At 40.3% G+C, this 17,729-nt stretch overlaps 1 protein-coding gene across 3 annotated transcripts in view; it reads right to left on the reverse strand.

The window, feature by feature from the left end:
* Positions 1-17,480, reverse strand: part of LOC117440395 (kelch-like protein 29) — a 220,478-nt gene extending 202,998 nt beyond the window's left edge. Inside the window, exons 1-2 of one of the 3 annotated variants that reach the window (XM_034076731.1) lie at positions 17,205-17,480; positions 6,421-6,489 (exon numbers count right to left, since the gene is read on the reverse strand). The gene's annotated coding sequence lies outside the window, so the exon portion shown is untranslated. Of the gene's footprint in view, positions 1-6,415; positions 6,490-17,204 lie in introns of all 3 variants that reach the window. The other 2 variants (XM_034076732.1, XM_034076733.1) reach the window with 2 other exon arrangements.
* Between the last annotated feature and the right edge of the window lie 249 nt (positions 17,481-17,729).

Here is a 17,729-nt window from a genome sequence, read left to right on the forward strand (position 1 = left end):
AGTTACACTCTGCAGATGGCTATTACGGCTTTTGTCAATATTAGCGAGGTATCCAAATAAAATGTTGGCAGATGATACTTTGCAATTAAATCAGAGTACATTTTTACACAGACCCATTGACCGTAGATGATAAGAAGTTACATCTGAAATATTTGATAAGAGTCCCTGTTGGGAAATTAATTTCAGCAGTGAACACTGGGTCCTTACAGACGGTGAAGTAATTAAAGGTTAAAAAAGGGGTTTTCATACCAGGCATGGAAATTGCTTCCTTTCAAACATATCTTTGTAAATCTGACAGGGGCTGGCGCGGCTGGTCTGTGGCTTTGCACAATGCCCGTGTGTTGTTAAACTGATGCTGGACAGGAAGCCGCTGCTGCACAGTGCACATTTTCGACCCAGAAGGCAAATGGAGAGGAAATCTGATTTGTATTTCTCCCATCAAACAGCTTGAGTCAGCTAAACATTTTAAATGTCCAGCCAAGTTCAGCGGGCAACAAAGAGGAAAAGATAAGCACTAAGTTCCAGATTTGTCTGAATCTCATATTGCACAATACTGTCTTATATGTGCATGCTGCCATTATTATTGTCGAGGTTACAGTGGAATAAAACAATGTCTTATTGCATGGAGACAAAAAACAACCGTACTTCCTTTTTTACACTACCTTGTGTATAGTATGATGAAGTAATGTTATACAATATAATGCTCTGCAAAGATGAAACTACCTATAACTGTTCCTGAAGCACACACTGTTTTATATCCCTGCAGTTGAATGCTGCTCGAGACATTAAGTGAAACAATATACCTCACCTGCCGTGATAACTGCTGTATCTTACAATAGCGTGGTAGCTAATGACACACACTAAGCTTGGATATATTGGTCATGCCATAACGCATCTCCATAGCCAGAAAGAGACACAGTATAAAATCAATATGGCATCACTTGCATAGAGGCCGAGCACGAGGAGTCACTTCGGTATTCTTAAATAAGACAGCTGACATGACAGGCACACTGCATCTGGTGAAATGCTAAAGCCTGCAGCTTGATATCGTCGGTCCGCAGGACATCTTCACCAAAGGGGAAGTGAAGGACTGGCAACGGAGGGCTCAGGCAAAGCATGGCCGACAGGATTTTGTGGATGAATAGATGGATGGACGGACAGCTACTGATGCTGAACATGTTGCATCTTACTCTTTGAGTTAGGTCACTGCGTTCGACTTACATTCCTCGGCTGGATTGCCAATTTAAAACAAGTAAAAGAGAATATTTCTAGAGAGACTTTTAATAAACAAATACATCCTATAAAATCTTATTGTAAATCCCGTATTCTATCAATAAAGAAAAAGCCAGGCAATGTGAATGAGTTGCCGCTTTTTTGATTTAAGACTGATTTTTTTCTTTGTCACTGCTGCCCATCCTCGAATGACAGAAATATTTATATCAGTGAGGTTTTATAATATAAACATCACCTGGCCTTCCAGTGAAAGTACAATGTTTTACTTTGACAATTTAAAAAGTGTTTATTTTTCATTTTGGAAAGTGTATAATGAAACTAATAAAAGCAAAGGGCTTTTTGTAATATAATCTAATTACTATGTGATATTTAAATAGTGAACAACAGAGCTTATTAGTCTGGTTATTTAAAACATCAGTGAAAACATGATGGTAACATCATAAAGCCACAGCCGGTAGAGTCAAATCTCTCTAGCTGAACGTAGAAAGCTTGAGCAAAATATGATGTGACAGTTAGACTTAAATGACTTGAAACGTGGGAGTATAGCCCTTATTCTACTTCTCCTCTCTTAGTGAGGACACTTACAAGTTAAATACTTTGCCTCTCCCTAATGTTTATGCTGTGCGGTCCCGGGGGGCATTTTAAGGAAGAGCGACAACACTGATAGCATAGTTCAAAGTGCCAGCATGCCCCATTCACAGATATTAGCCTCAATGGCCTGGATAAGATGCCATGCTAAAACCCCCGTTGTGTTTATGTGCGTGTGTTTGAGTGTGTCAGCCTCTTAGGATTCCATGCCCCTTTAACCATGGGCCGACCCCCTGCGGAGCCCTACGTCTTAATCACCCCGGGGGCGAGCAGGAGACAATGCCTCGCCATTTATGTGACAAGAATATAAGCGGGTCTGTTCGACAGCGCGAGACGTTGGCAGTGTTTATGCATGTGTGTTTATGTTACGCCCCTGTTATGGTCTAGTTACGGCATGTGAACCGGATCGCTGTGTGACACACATAAAAAAAAAAAAAGAGAGGACGCCATTTTTATCATTAAAAGGCCATGACGAGGGCCGCAGGTCATCTCATGAATGGCAGCGGGGGAGGCTTGTGAAAAGCACAACCTTGCTCCTTCTCTCTCCTTCCTGCACACCTGATTGCTCTCTGCTGCAGGAGCAATATCAGACGTGCACCTCATGGCGACCAGGTCCTAGGTCACATCATTAGTGACATCAATATTTTGCTAAGAACATACCTTTAGCCAGAACTACCCTTCCTCATTTTCTGTCTCTACAGCTAAATACTTTACTGCATTGTGTCCAGATAAATGCCCTTCAAGGATTTTTCAAGAAGGTTCCTTCTGGTCTTAATAATGGGTAGGCAGAGGTGGCCATCAAGCAGACTCTAAGTCAGGGATTTATATAAGGCTACTTGTGCTCTATCTAACTGTGCTGAAAAATTTAGCAGTAGGAGAGGACACGTGACAGACCAAGAACTGCGTCTACAAATAAACAGGAGTGCATTTTAATAACTTCATCCCCTCACAGCGGGACCTTCCATTATGTAGAGGCACATGTGTGCAAAGGCACAGCCTGTAATCATACATTATTGCATTTCTATAAGATGAATAATACATTCTTAAAATCAAAAACTGTATTTGTAATACTATGTTACTAAATACTGGTGTTCTTGACAACTCCTCTTTAATAAATACCACTTATGGCTTTGGTTGAAATGGTTAATGGGTTGCAATATGGAGTGAAGTAAGTATGTCAAATCTAATAAGACCAATTTGACACGGATATTGTGGCATGGTAAAGAAAATTGTGAAATAAATGAAGGTGGTGCATTCAACACCTTGGTCAAGAGAAAATATTTTTTAAATGACTGGTCCAATTGTCATTGTTTAAATAAAAAAAGTAGTATGATTTTGAATGGTTTTAGTGACACTAGTATTTGTTAAATGGTAGCTGGTGTTTTTCTAATAAGATGATGTTCGATATAATGGTGAATAGAATGTCTTTTTGACTGTTTGACTAAAAAATAACATTTTAAGATGCCCCGTTAGAATCTGGGAAACATAAAACATTTTTTTTTTTATCAGTTTAATTGGTAATGACAATTATAATTGCTTTCAGCTCTAGTAAAGTGCTTCTGGAAAAACTAAAAGGCCATATGGAAACAAATATTCTTGAGCTTGAGGACAGTTTAGCTTGAAAAACTATTCCAAATCAACATCCAAATGCAAGTTTTTCACATGTTCTCAAGGTCCGTCAGTGAATGGAGTCCCCAAACCAATGGCATGATTTGCACACAATTTGCTGTGGATTTTCATGGCTTCCACAGTTCTTAGGTTACCGTTTTTAAAAAGGAAAAGGTACACCATCGTACACGACTTCCTTCATTTTATCATGGTTGGCATATGACATGCCGGCCCTGCACCTAATGTTCCAGAGAGCGCTCCCCAACAGGTGCTTAGCACAATGAATATGCATCGCACACATACAATTAATAATGAACTCATAACAATGTAATGCTCGGTACAAAGTCAAAGACGGGCACAAAACAGGGACTTTCATGTTCAGCTACAAAAAGGTGACTACTTGGTTAATATATTACTGTTTCCTGACAAGAAGGAGTCACTGCACATGCCTCAATATAATTTACTACACTCCTAAACAGGAAAGATGTCGCTTTCTATCTCATTAGGTGCTGGAGTCCCCTCCGGATTCCCCTGCTGTCCCCTGCGGTCTTTTATCCACGCCTCCCCCTACCCTCCTCCACAACCAGTTTAGCAGGTATAGGCTGCCAGCTGATGGCACCTCTGTCTGAGTGGCTCTGCGTGCTACCAAGAGACCTGTTTTCCTCCTCGCAGAAGCTTGTCATCTATCATTACTCGAGGTGGCCGTGAGAATGATTTCAACAGACAGCCCCAGCTTATCGTCTGGGGGCCCAACATAAACAGCACACTGCCGGGCAAACAAGGGGCGATGATGACCATTACTTCCCAAGGTATGTGGTAAGAAAAAACAAAATCGTATTGTGTTGCAGCTTAAATTCAGGAGGCAGGTAATTTTTTATTTTTCCTGATAATTTAAACAATATTCTTTCCTCTTGTTCTCACATTCTGGGTGGTGATTGAGGGCACACTCACAATGTCTGGAGTGGTTTGAACAAACTCTGCATCACTCGCACTCTTTTAAGTTAAAATTTAAAACAGAATTGTACCTTAGCTCTGTAACAAATAACCACACCAAGGCTGCTGGAAAATGCTAGTCTGTGTCCTGTTCCAAGCAAAAAGGGACGCATTTAGTTTGGAGTAAGAACAGTCATACCAACTAATGGAAAACCCAAACCAATCTGAGCTTTATGGGAATACGGAGACGGATGGTGACAATTTACAGCCGGCGGTGGTAACCACTGGCCATAAGATATTCCCACTGACATTTTAGATTAGCAAGTAGACGGGCTGAACGCAGGGTATCAAATAGTGGGGCCTGAAATGTAAACACTTTTCTTGTTATATTCCCTCCAGATGCAAACAAACTCGGAGACATTACAAATGAATTGTCACTTTCGGCTGAAACTCTCCATAATATAATACAGAGTAGCAATTCAATGCCAAAACAATAACTTTACAACCTGTAATATTATCCCACAATACATTTGGGTTATCAATTATTTGGATATGTTGTTGCTTCACTGTTGAGGTGAGATTAGTTTGGTGATACTCAAATGCTGTGTTAGTTCGTACAAAGTGTTATAAGAATGCAAAAGGGTGTTACTGCTGTTCAAGGTGAAGAAGCTTGTCATGAAAAAAACACAACAACTTTAAAATTGGGAGAACTGTGCACACATCTCTAGTGAGAGCATTCATGGTAAATGACTAGAATTGATTATACAAAAAAAAACATTTTTCTGTTGATCAACGTAGCATTGCAACTCTATTAGAGTATATTATTGACTTACTGGCTGAGGTACAGACTCCCTGGTGTACAGAGGCCTAAGATTGTGCCCAAATGGTCTTCTTCAACTCTCATACTTCAGGAATTACCACAATAATCTTTCATTTAAGCAAAGTTATAAATACAAGTGAAAAAAACAACAATTATTTTGGGGATTTTCCTTCTTTAGTGCGAGTTATTCACTGAAGCCTCACAGGAAATCCTATACACGAGTACCATATTCCAGACTACATAACACAAGCTGCAGGTGTGATCGCAGCTGAGCCTTTCAAAATGTATGCAGCACAGTTCATTTGCTACAGCGTGAAAACTGAGAACAGCATGGACCACCGCAGCTTAGGACCACATGGGCCATGGTACGCCACACACTAAAACACTACGCAATGTTTTAACACCTGAAGCCCCCCAGTGAGGGTTGAACCCCAGCAGCAAATAGCACACATAATGAGTCCTGTTCATCAGTGCTGCACTGACCCAGGACGGGCACACACACACGAATACACAGACACAAAGACCAACCCCCAACCCCATGTGCCTGTGGCACCCGGTCACCTCGCTCTGGGATCAAAGGCAGTACGTCGTTCTAATCAGTCCTCGCAGTGGGCTACCCCATTAATTCAATTCCATTTCATCAGCGGTGAGCAGAACACCAGAGGGGTCTGTACATTCCTGGGGTCCTGCGGTCCAGGAGTAATCCTATCTCTCAATGACCCAAGATCAGACTCAACCCCATAATTGCTCGGGGACCAATTTGGTTTTGCATGCTATCAGAATTGCAAGGTTTTTGCAGGAGTAACAAAAAGGCAGACATAGCTCATTTAGTAGACACGGCAGGGAAGTCAAGCCTAATTAATTACGCCATACGTCTAATCATTCCAGATGATCAACCCCCCACTAAACATGGCCAACACCATAGAACATGTACACGAACGCCCAGTAAGATGCATCATAAGGATAAAGTGCTGAGCATCGAGATTGGAGTGGAATTTGTCACGTTATACAAGACTTCCGTTCATTATTATTTTGATACATGTAATAACAATAATGTTAGTAAAATGACACTTATCCAAAATTGTTTCTATGGGAGAACAGGCACACAATAGAATTATGAGGCAGAACATGACTGACTCATATTTTATTGTGCTTCTGTTTCACTGTGTGGTTTGCCTGTGGCATAATAACATGTTTATTGAGACATAAGATAATGAGCTTTTCCTATCTTACCGTACCTTTGGTCTCCGGTGGATGGGGATGCTCATCACAGACAAATGAGATCTTTGGAGTATTGCCGTCTACACCTGCAGAAACAATTACAGTTAGTGAATGTGGTGAGGCTTTAGAACGCAAATGAAATTAAAATGCCTATAAATCTGGCCCTAATGTTATCAAGCCAGCCATCTGTTAATGAGGAAGACTCAGGCATCCCTTCACTCAAAATGATGAGAAAAATAACATTCAAGTGTGGAACAATTTGCATCAAGAGATTTATTAGTGTAATCTTTGGTCTGGAGAACAGATAAATGACTCCACAGAGGAATACGCTCAATAACTCTCCAACAGTCCTGGGAGAACATCAGAGGTCAACGGCAGATCATTTGCTAGCAGAAAAGGTCAAACTGATGCCATATGGTTATAGTTGGGACATGTCCCAGGGATTTGTAGCAAATGAATCGCCAAGTAAAATCTGATGTTATCCCGCTGCAGCATGCACTTCTTGATTCTAAACTGCTATTGAACAGTAAGAAAACCAAAGCAATGCTTTTTGCTCCCAAGTCAGCGTCCTCTTGCCTCTCCATTGACACCCTTGATGGCGTCTCTGTTGAGTTTGTAGATACCTACAAATATCTGGGCTTTTTGGTTGGACAGTAATCTGAACTTTAAAGGTCCCATGTCATGCTTTTCCGGTTATTACCCGTCCCCTTGTGTGTTATGAAGGTTTTTCTGCATGTAAACGGTGTGCAGAGTCAAAACCCTCAAAGTACACCCTGTAGCGAGTAAAACTCTAACACAGAAAAGACCTCCCCAAAACGCCTCGTTGGAGATACGTCACTGTCCATTTGATTCTTCCGGGTACGCATGATGTCAACCGTACCCGGAACGAAATGGACCAATCCGTGGAGCCCTTACGTTACGTCCGCGGAGCCGTTATGTTAAGCCCCCGCCGATTGGTCCAAATTGACCAATCCACAGACTTCCTCACACACACACACTCAGTGCAGGCAGCTCTGCTGATTTCTCCTCCCTGGCTGCAGGCTGATAACAGACAGTTGGGATCGTGGCAAAATTCTCTCTGCAGACCCATTCTCACAGCGTTTATCAACCTTTTTCTTACTCAATATCAAGCCACACTTATTGTTTTCACTTCGGCTGTGACTTTGTGTGTGCTCAGGGTGAGTTTGGCTGTGTATCGCTAAACAAGGAAACAACACCTCCACGGAGCTTAGCATGATTCACAATGTCCCGACCAATCAGAGCACACTGTGCTCACAGGGAGGGGGTGGAGGCTGGAGCTATTGGAGCTACAACGAGCCGTTAAGGCAAAGAGTGAAATTCAGTGAATACACGTAGTTTACAGAGATGCTGTTTGAGAAACCAATGTGAGTTTGGAAAATTGCACAGTATAAATCTATTCTAGTAGACCTCAACAATGGAATTATGATCAGTGGAAATGGCCATGACATGAGACCTTTAAACATCACATTGAAGTTCTATCAAAGAAATTGAAATTCACTCTTGGCTTCCTTTACAGACTTAAAATGTTGTTTTTCAACTTCATCCCGTAAAAGGTTGGTCTCTGGCTTATTCCTGTCCCAGCTGGACTACGGTGATACCATTTATAGATTTGCCCGGCCAAACTTGACCCACTCTACCATGCGATATATCAAATGCACCCTATAGGACTCATCATTGCAAACTGTATAGCCTAACTGGATGGTCCTCACTTACTATGCGTAGGATGCAGCATTTGTTTTTATTAATGTGTAAAGCCATTTTAGGTAAGCTTCCACTGTACATATGTGCCAGATTTGCTCCAGTTTGTGACTCTTACAACCTCAGATCCAGAGCCTGGATACGGTTCCAGGTTCCTGAGGCTGGGAAAAGGAGTCTTTTTTATTATGGTCCTTGGTCTTGGAATGACCTTCAATCACACCTCAAACTGAGGGCACTTGTCTCAATAGCATGTTTTAAGTTGAAGTTGTCTGAAGTCCTTACCACCAGCTGCTCTTGCAGTAATAAGTAGTGCACCTTTCTTACTGTCCTAATGTGCACAATGTAGTGACTGCTTTTTCGTCTTTTGTTTTCTTAGTTATGTTCTCTGTATTTTATATGTTTGTGTTATGTGTTATGTTGCTGCCTTCTTGGCCAGGTCAGCATTGCAAATGAGATTTTATCTCAATGCTTTTTATCTGGTTAAATAAAGGTTAAAAAAAAAAAAGTATAACAAAAGAAAATATTATAATTGTATGCAAAACTGAAGGCTCTGCTGTTTTTAAGATGAGGACAAAGGAGAGGGTTCGCATGGGAGATGACACTTCAAAGGCCCTCATTGTCGTACGCAACAACAGCCCTGGTGTTTGTAAAAAAAACAGTGATCATCTGACTCCTCTGCGGTGGCAGCCTTTGGAAGTCACCACATCCAGCTCTTTGTGTGCGTTTGGATGAAAGACTGTTGTTTGGAATCAGTGTACAAGGGTGTTTCTTATTTAAATAGTGCAGACATATCCTGGTTTACACTTTGAGTTTTGACTTAATCACAGTGAATGAAAGAAATAAAGATCAATGTTGCAGACAAAGGACTGAATCAGTCGGAATCATTTTTATGTTTTGGTGATTTATTTTTCTCATTCAAATGTATTAAAATGTAGATGACATTTCCATTGCAGATAAACACAAGCGGAAACAACAAGCTTTAGCAGAATCCATGTGAACTTTAAAGGCTGTGAATCCTGCATGTTCTATGTTGGAGAACCGTTCACTCTGCCTTCATTATGATTACTGTGCTTTATTTCGACTTGCCCATTAAGCCAACAGCTGAAAATGGCATGTACCCTCTCTGGGGTTGCTCAAAAGTCATTCTGGGAAAAGTACCAGTTGAAATAGTTTGAGTAGTTTTTCAAAAAACAATTCAAAGGTTTGAAGGATCTGCTCTCGTTCAAAATAATGCACCGATGCTAAAGACAGCTCTCCGGGTGGGCTGCAGAGTAGCACCACATGTCTGAGAGAAAGCAGAGCGTCAAACCTTTACAAAAGTGAAATGTTATTAAATGCTCATTCATCATGTTTTGCTGACTCTACTTCCAAGTCACACACACCTCACGTCAGATTTAATAGTCTGGAGAACATCATTTTGACTGCATTTTTATTTTTAAGATGAAAAATGGTGGAAGAAGTCATGTATCTTACCTCTTAAAAAAAGTCTGGATTTCCATTGTGATGATTGTGCAAGAATGGAACAGCTAGCTTGCCAAATCTTCCTCGAGAGGATGATAAAAGACAGTAGCCCGCTGATATGAAACCAATTCTTTCCACCATTAATTTATGGAGCTGAAAATGAAGTTGCACTGAGTTTTAAAAAAATAATATCTCACATATGCTTGTTTATGTATCGCTGCTTAATACAAGTTAGTGTCCAACTGTGCATATATTACAAATGATTAAGAATTATAATGAATATTACCCCTAACTACACCATGTTCAGCCATTTAACTCGTCATTTGATACATTGGTATTATAATACAAAAACACTCATAATACAACTCCTTAATATATAGTATGCTACATAAATGCACAACAGAGCATGGCTTCAATGCGAAAATACATTGAAATAAATATCAGTATTATACTAAGCTAAAACCAAACAAAACCTAAAATTCGTAGGTAATTTTCTCTAGTAAAATAATTGAATCCTCAGTGGAAAAAATGTTTACTTTGCCATGAACTTAAGGGATGTTTTCCATTAACTCCACACAAAGCATATTCATGAACTACACATAGATGTATATGTGGTCTCCTCTCCCTATTACTACTTGCCTATCTCTATAATGAAAAACATGCAGATTGAGTCCGAAAAGTCACAACAGAATGATATTTAAAATGGAGGGACAGTAACTGATAAATACTTCATTATAAAACGGATAACGCCTACAATTGAAAACAGTCATCTTTCAGTATATGGATAAACGTGGAACCTTGAGACTTTGTAAAATCCTTTTTAGGCTGAGCTACAGCATTAACACATTATCATAGCAACGGTTTCAATGTATTGGCACAAGAAGCTGATATCTCTTATACACAAGACGCATAGAAAAAGTTGGACCAAAGCAATTATTGTAAAGTAGTCCAAATGAGCCTCAGCAATAAATCATCTATGCAATTTTCGATTGATTGAAGGAGCTATTTAACGGTGAAAAACACATCCATTTTAAATGGCATTTCCTAATCAGAACGCTCCGCAATCAGCAGAGACCAATTAGGGCCTGAGAGATAGAGACCCACCATTAATAATCAAACTTGCTGCTCTCACATTGCCTTCATTCACTTTTTAAGTGCACTAATCGTTCAGGAGAAGCTATTGTCGCAAAATTCAACATTTTTTATAATAGCGGGAAAATTAATCAATGGTCAACTCCTAAAACTGCAAATTCTGAGCAGCTTTGTGTCAGCCAGATTGCAAAATAACCACTGACTGGCTGTTTACTGTTTAAAGATTTCTCTCAGCTTCTTTTTCCCAGTGCAAATAAATTCATGTCCGGAGAGGGGAATGGATAGGCCTATCTTGCAAATGCTGAGGAATAGAAAAGTCTGCTTGTGAAAGCTTTTTAAAAAAAAACACAGGGCCCACAGGCATGGACAAGGCAATGACAAAAGATATCTTTACAATGCCACCTTCAGCCGCTGTCTTATTAACATTATGGTCACTTTTATCAAGGCCAAATATCTGTGTGTCTTAGAATACAAGAAACCGCAAAACTGCCACACACAAAATATATGAGCTGCACAGAGACTAAGCAGCATTGCCCTTCATGTCTGTCCATGCAGGAGTTTACTTCCCTGATTTTTCACTCTTCATTTCCCTGGCTGCAGATAGAAGCATGAATCCACTCCAATGAGCTATAAGGAAGTCAATCAGAGGCCAAGTAGCTGGGATTCTTATTTGAGCAGAGGCAGCAGTCGGAGCAATCCCCTATTCACCAACAGTCCCATTTTGAGATTTCTGTGACCCATTGACATCCAGTTCAAGGGAATGTGACATCATTCTTTTTTTTTTTTTTTTAAATGGCAGCAGCTGGACCCCCTTGACAAACAGCACGAAGGCATTGAGGGAACAGTCTGCAAATAAAAACAGCCCATTTTCATTATTTGTCACCACGTCGTGCATTTATTATTTAATACAATTAATGACCCTGGTCATTGTGCTGAAGGTATTTATACAGGAAGGTCTAGTGCCCCCATGAATTAATCAGCGCTGGAGTACATGCATCAAAGCATTAGGTGGTTGGGAATGAAGCCAACATTTTATAAGCTGTTATAGTCCTTGGAAAAACACATCCAGGCTAAGGTAAACAGATTGTAAATAGGATGAGAATACAGATGTATATCACACCTCCTGCGAGCACATGATTTATGTATCCTGTTAACTCAAAAGCCACCTTTCAACTAGCACTGTTGGAGTATGCAAATCACACATGGCTGCAACTCTCCGTTATGTATACTTCCATTAAAATGTGAACTATTTACATATTCATTACTTAAAGCAGATAACCGATTTAGAGTTTTATAGTCGCGGAGTAGGAAGATGGCTTTGAAACAAACTACATGATAGATAGAGGATAAAGAAGCAGAGATATTACTAGAAGCATGCAAAAGAAAAACCTGCCATTTCTTGTTTGTGAGTACCAAGACACAATCAAGGCGAAAACACTCAAGAATTACTACAGCAAATAAACTGTGTACTATTGTTATGGAGCGGAACCAATCAAATTCCAGGAGCAAATCTCAAATAGTTTGATTGTAATTTCCCATGGTTCTGAGAAGAAAAGGCGGGGGAAATGAGTTCAAGTGACTTCAGTGACCGGTGAAATTTGTTTTCCTCTTGAAGTGATTTGAAGTTTGGTTTGAGAGAGCTGGTTTGAATGTAACATTACACCTCAAAACATGTCCCAGGAGGTATTTCTCTAAATTCCCTTCTCTCCACAAGGCAAATTCAAATAAATTACATAATACATCCATTTCTTTCCAATGCACTTCCAACAAATGTTCCATGTTTTCTGCATTTTTAATGGCCTCGAGATACCTAGAATAGATGTTATTATAGATGATGTGTATTCCAAAGTAGAGATAAGATAGTAAAGTAGACCTTATTAAAAAGGACTATGGTTCTTAAAAGAGACACCATGGGAGCTGTGGCTGTCAGAAAGCTGCAGAGCATAAATACTCCTGCAGCCGGGCTTAAGAGGCTGCAGCGAAAACTAACCAGGAGAGAAGTTACGGCGGTGGTGATGGGCTAAGATGGAAACCATTTTCAGTTGTCCACCTCTTTCTCTTCTCTCCCCCATCCATTGAGCGAATCTGCAGTGTCATCATAAGGGGCCAACAGGCTTAACCTGCCCCCTGTGGAGCCCCTCACCACACAGACTGCAGGGGCCCTGAGATGAAGCCTCACAGGCCCGAGTCCAAACCAAATCCTCACCCCTGTCCCCCGATATGTCAAGTGAATTTGGCTATTAAAATGATGTTAATGTTTACAATTTTTCTTCTCAGAAAGGCTAACTATGAATTTCCCCTCCAGGAAACCAAATATGTCAAGACACCACATGGACTGACTTTGGGTTAAAGCTATGGGTACATTTGGAATTGGGTCTTTATCCGACAAGTACGGCCCTTGGCCCTGGCTCTTGCTCGGGGCCTAATGAGTCTTTTCTTCCTTGAAAGCAGACCTGATGAACTACATAGAAATGATAAAGGACACAATAACGCACAATTCTTTTTTTTCTTTAACCTTTATTGTCATTACATAGTAATATTAGGCTAATGCACAGCTCTCTATAAATGTGCACATACAGTATAGCGCCAGACACAATTGATGGATACACTAAGGAGTATTCACATCAAGGCCGTTTTTCGCAAGCCAGTTTGAGTAGGAATTTTTTCAAGCAAATTGGTTTGAAAGAAGTTAATGATAATGGAAGATGGATTTTGTCTCTATTTTATAAAAATAAAAGCGCTACAAGTTATATATCTTATATTTAATAAATGAAGAAATACTTTAAATGGTCACGCAATATAAAATCCAATCCAATAATTGTTACAATCCACAAAACAAGCTACAATGTAATGGCAGATTTAACAAGTTTGATCTAATTTTATTGAAATGTCTTAGTTTTAGAATTAAAACCCACATGAAAATAGCATTATAAAAAAGGCACAAGCTAAAATGTTCTACTACAAGGTCAAATCTCCACAGATGTAGTAGGGTCACAGTTTAGTGCATTCCGAGACCATTTGGGTCTCAGTACAGGGAAACTGCAAGCTTTTTCGAAATATGATACCAGCATCACTAGCCCTTCAGTGACTGTTCAAGAGGGCAGCTGAAGAGACGGCCTTTCATAGTTCACTGATCTCTAAAGAGCTTGGGAAGCACAGCGTTTGCCCGTGGCCTATTGGCCCCAGTACATTAGCAAGTATATTATGCTTTGTAATAACCTCGAATGCTAAATATTCAAACCAAAGATATCACTGCCACAATACCACACAAATGGAAATCAAAAATGCTGCTGTTTAGAAGCAAAACACTAATGCTGCACTATTCATAGAGATGAAAATAATTCATCCTAACATTTTTACATCAACAATAAACTGCAGAAATAAAAATTAGAAATCAGTGTCAATGGAAACTTTGAACTTTACAGTCAGAAATCATAAACAGGTGGTACTTTGAAAGCATGTGCAAAAGAAAGATGGCCTCAATCTCCTTTGTTTTAGAAGAACATGATATACGATCCTCCTCTTACTAAAAAACCCTTCATCATCTTGATACCAAAGCTGAACACAGTCAACCAACCCGAGACGGATCAAGCATTCTTTCTACTCTTTGGCTATCAAGCCTGGTACCTTTCAAATCAAATCAAGTTTTATTTATATAGCACATTTACAAACGATTTTTGGCCGAGCCAAAGTGCTGTACATATAATAAAATTAGCCTACAGTAGAGACACTTTACAACAAATACACAGATTGTTCAGAATATCAGTACGAGAAAAACCTTTGATATGCTCATAAACATGCCCGGGACATCCTTAAAGCTACCATGATCAATGAGAGATTGGATCTTTTTAAATGACTGAGATAAACTGAGCTTACTTCTGTGTCACTTCAGAGCAATTAACTGACTGTGTGCGTACTGCGTGTAAAGCTTGTGCCCGTGTTCTCTAACAGGTAACAGGTTATCCAAGTATGGTCCTGCTGTCATTTCACTGCTGCTTTCACCACTTCAGGATGACTGCTTAGAATTATAAAGTATATCTTGTGAATAGGCAAATAATTACATTAAGGCATGCACAGTCCAAAGCCAAAAGCCCTGTTTACCCTATGTCTGAGAACTGGGTTGAAACTAAATTGTGATTTTTGGCCAATGATTAGACAAGAAGATTGATACCATTCTGATGTCTGTATGGTAAACAGCCAGCAGCCAGTTAGCTTAGCGACTGAAAACAAAAAAGGCAAATACATTAGCAAGCCTGCTTCTATCCAAAAAGTACATCTACCAACCAGCACCCTTAAATATCAATAATTAATTAATGTGTTGAAGCTGTACAAAATAGAAGTCTTAAGAAAAATGTTGCTCCTTTTATAAAAAGTAGATGTGTACAAGTATTGTACAATCAGTACGGTTTTTGTTCAAATAAAATCACAAATAGGATATAAAGGAATACAGCTATTCAACTGCAGACATTTCAAGCAGTTCAAATCACTAATACTGCACAGCCTTGAGCTGCAGTATTGTAGTCTACTGACCATAACAATGGGAGTCGTTTTTCACTTGGCCTTTACTAATAGGATAAATGCCTCAGGGTTATTTCAAAAATGAATTCCTCGGGCCAAAGCGGTTCCCCGGGCCAACCTAAATCACGTTTGATAAAGATGGATTATCCCTGATTGAGCTTATTGCAGAGACGCTTGTGAAAGACTGAAGAAACCATCATGCTTCCACAGAGGTGAGGCTTGCCTGACAATAACGCTGTGTATCTTGACACGTACGCCTCTGTATGTTACTGCTGCGTAATCATCCTTCTACAGCAAGTGTTTATTCTCAATAATATTGAGAGACAATTCTCCATCGTACGGAGCAGATGAGGTGAGAACACCCCTGCTAAATGGCCCCGGTTCTGAGGCAAACGCATTGTCTTACTTCAACGAGTGCAGGGCTCCCTTTCTGTTCAGGGAGGACTAGGTTTAAAGCCCTTAATCCCTGCCTTGATTCACAACAGCCTGCTAGGTTTTCAAATGAGATCAGTGGGGAAGTGTGCCCTAATCATACCCCACGTGTTCAGCCCATTAATGAAATAACAACACCGGGATACATCAATTTAGAAAAAAGAACACATACAGTCATGCTGGGTGGCAGTACATCTATTTGTATACTGTATAGTAAACACACTCATGCCGGGGCTCTTAAAAACAGGCTTCAGTGCCAAGACCAGCGAGGACTGACAAGTGTGTCGTTAGGAATGAGAGTTGATCATCTACAGATTAAATGTGATGATCTATGATTAGTACCAACTATCTGCAAGGATTAGTACATTGAAATAATACAATTTTACTTTTAATCGATTAACTGTTAAAGTATCTTTTCATGTAAGAAAATGGCAGTAAATGCAGTTCGACCCTCTCAAATATGTAAGAGATTATACCAGCTCTTTTTTTCTGTGTTTTACACCATATTACATTTAATATGTTTGGGTTTGGAACTGATTTAACAAGATGTTTCAGAAAATACATCACCCTTGGACTTTTAGTAACTGGGTTAAACATGTCCCACTATTTTAAATTCTATAGACCAAACAATTAATCGGTTAATCAATGAATAATATGAATGAGTTGCAGCTAAACTCATTCTTTCATCAATGTATTTTTCTTTTGCCAAGAAACAAACTAAATGCTGCTTCTCGTCATGGAAAAAGCGGGAGCCTTTCTAAATAGATTGGATTCATCTGTAACTTTCTGCATGGAAAGGCACAGCGTCCTTTACAACCAGCGCTCTCCTTCACACTGCCAAGGGTACAGCCCTTCACTGTAACAGCAGATGGGACTTGTGATGAGTAATGCTTTGTTGTCTGGAGGATGAGTCTTGCATGCTGCTGGCTACAAGTTATACACCTATATCATATAAGAATATAATTGTTTTAATTACACTTGAGACACCCTGCAGAGTGCAGCACTATAGGATGCAATAAGATGCCTTCTTATGCACTTGTGATATTAATGGAATTGTTTATTTTGGGAAAGCATGCAACCAAAATTGATGCCACAAATTCTATGTTTTAGTACTTGCTTCATTTTGCATCATAGTTTACTACTTATGAATGATCTAAATGCATATTTATACTATATTAACTGATTTGATTCAAGTTCCATTTTTAAAAGGCTTTTTAGAAATGTTAGCTGTGACAGCCACTATCAGTTTGTCCTTGGTTGCCAACCTTTACACTGACCACTACTTTACCATATCCCTAAGCTTTACAGCTTCTGTCACAAGTCTGATATGTGAAGTTAGTTTTTTATTTCTTTCAGGAGCGCTTGCGCACAACGTGAGCTCCGTACACACGATTTGGCAGGCTATGGTCCTCAGCTAAGGGGTGGCAGTGAAACTGATGATCCTCCTCTCATTCATTCATGATATGACAAGTGCCCGTGTGCCTGCCTAAACTCCTGCCAACAAAGCATGTAAAAATGTAGCGTACATAAAGTCAGCGTGGTGGCTGCTTCCACCTACGCTGCCTGGAGAAGCGCTTACCTCCCCGGCCGTTCGCTGCTCCTGTCCCCCGGCGTTTGTCCTTGTTTCGCAACGAAGCTGCCTATGTATGAATGCTGTCTTTATCCCGCAAAGACTGCTGTTGCATTTTACAGCATAAGGAACAACACTGTGCTCCGGTGGTGGCTGTGTGCTGCTCGGTAAGTAGCCTGTCTGTGCGCTTCTCTGCACGTCACCAAGTGGGGTGGACAGGACTTGGCATACGCGTCTTTCACTGCTCCCTGCGCGGCGGAGGATCTGAGATGTAAGCGACTGCTTGGACGGGGCTGGCACGCCGTGTGGCCACTTTTCTCCTGATGCTGCTCCTCCCCTTTCACTTTGGGTTGTACACACAAGCCCTACAGCGCCTCTCACCTGCCAATGTGCGCCACTGCATGCACCCGCAGAGCTCTGTAAAGAGATAAATCATACAGGTCCTGTAAGAGGGTCCTGGGATCATTACGCGCCACTAAAGGGAGGTTCACCCATGTCTTAATTAGGTTACACGTTTGTTCAGTTCTCCAAAAG

Source organism: Pseudochaenichthys georgianus, chromosome 24 (assembly GCF_902827115.2).
Source record: "Pseudochaenichthys georgianus chromosome 24, fPseGeo1.2, whole genome shotgun sequence".
In the NCBI taxonomy this organism is placed as follows: Eukaryota; Metazoa; Chordata; class Actinopteri; order Perciformes; family Channichthyidae; genus Pseudochaenichthys; species Pseudochaenichthys georgianus.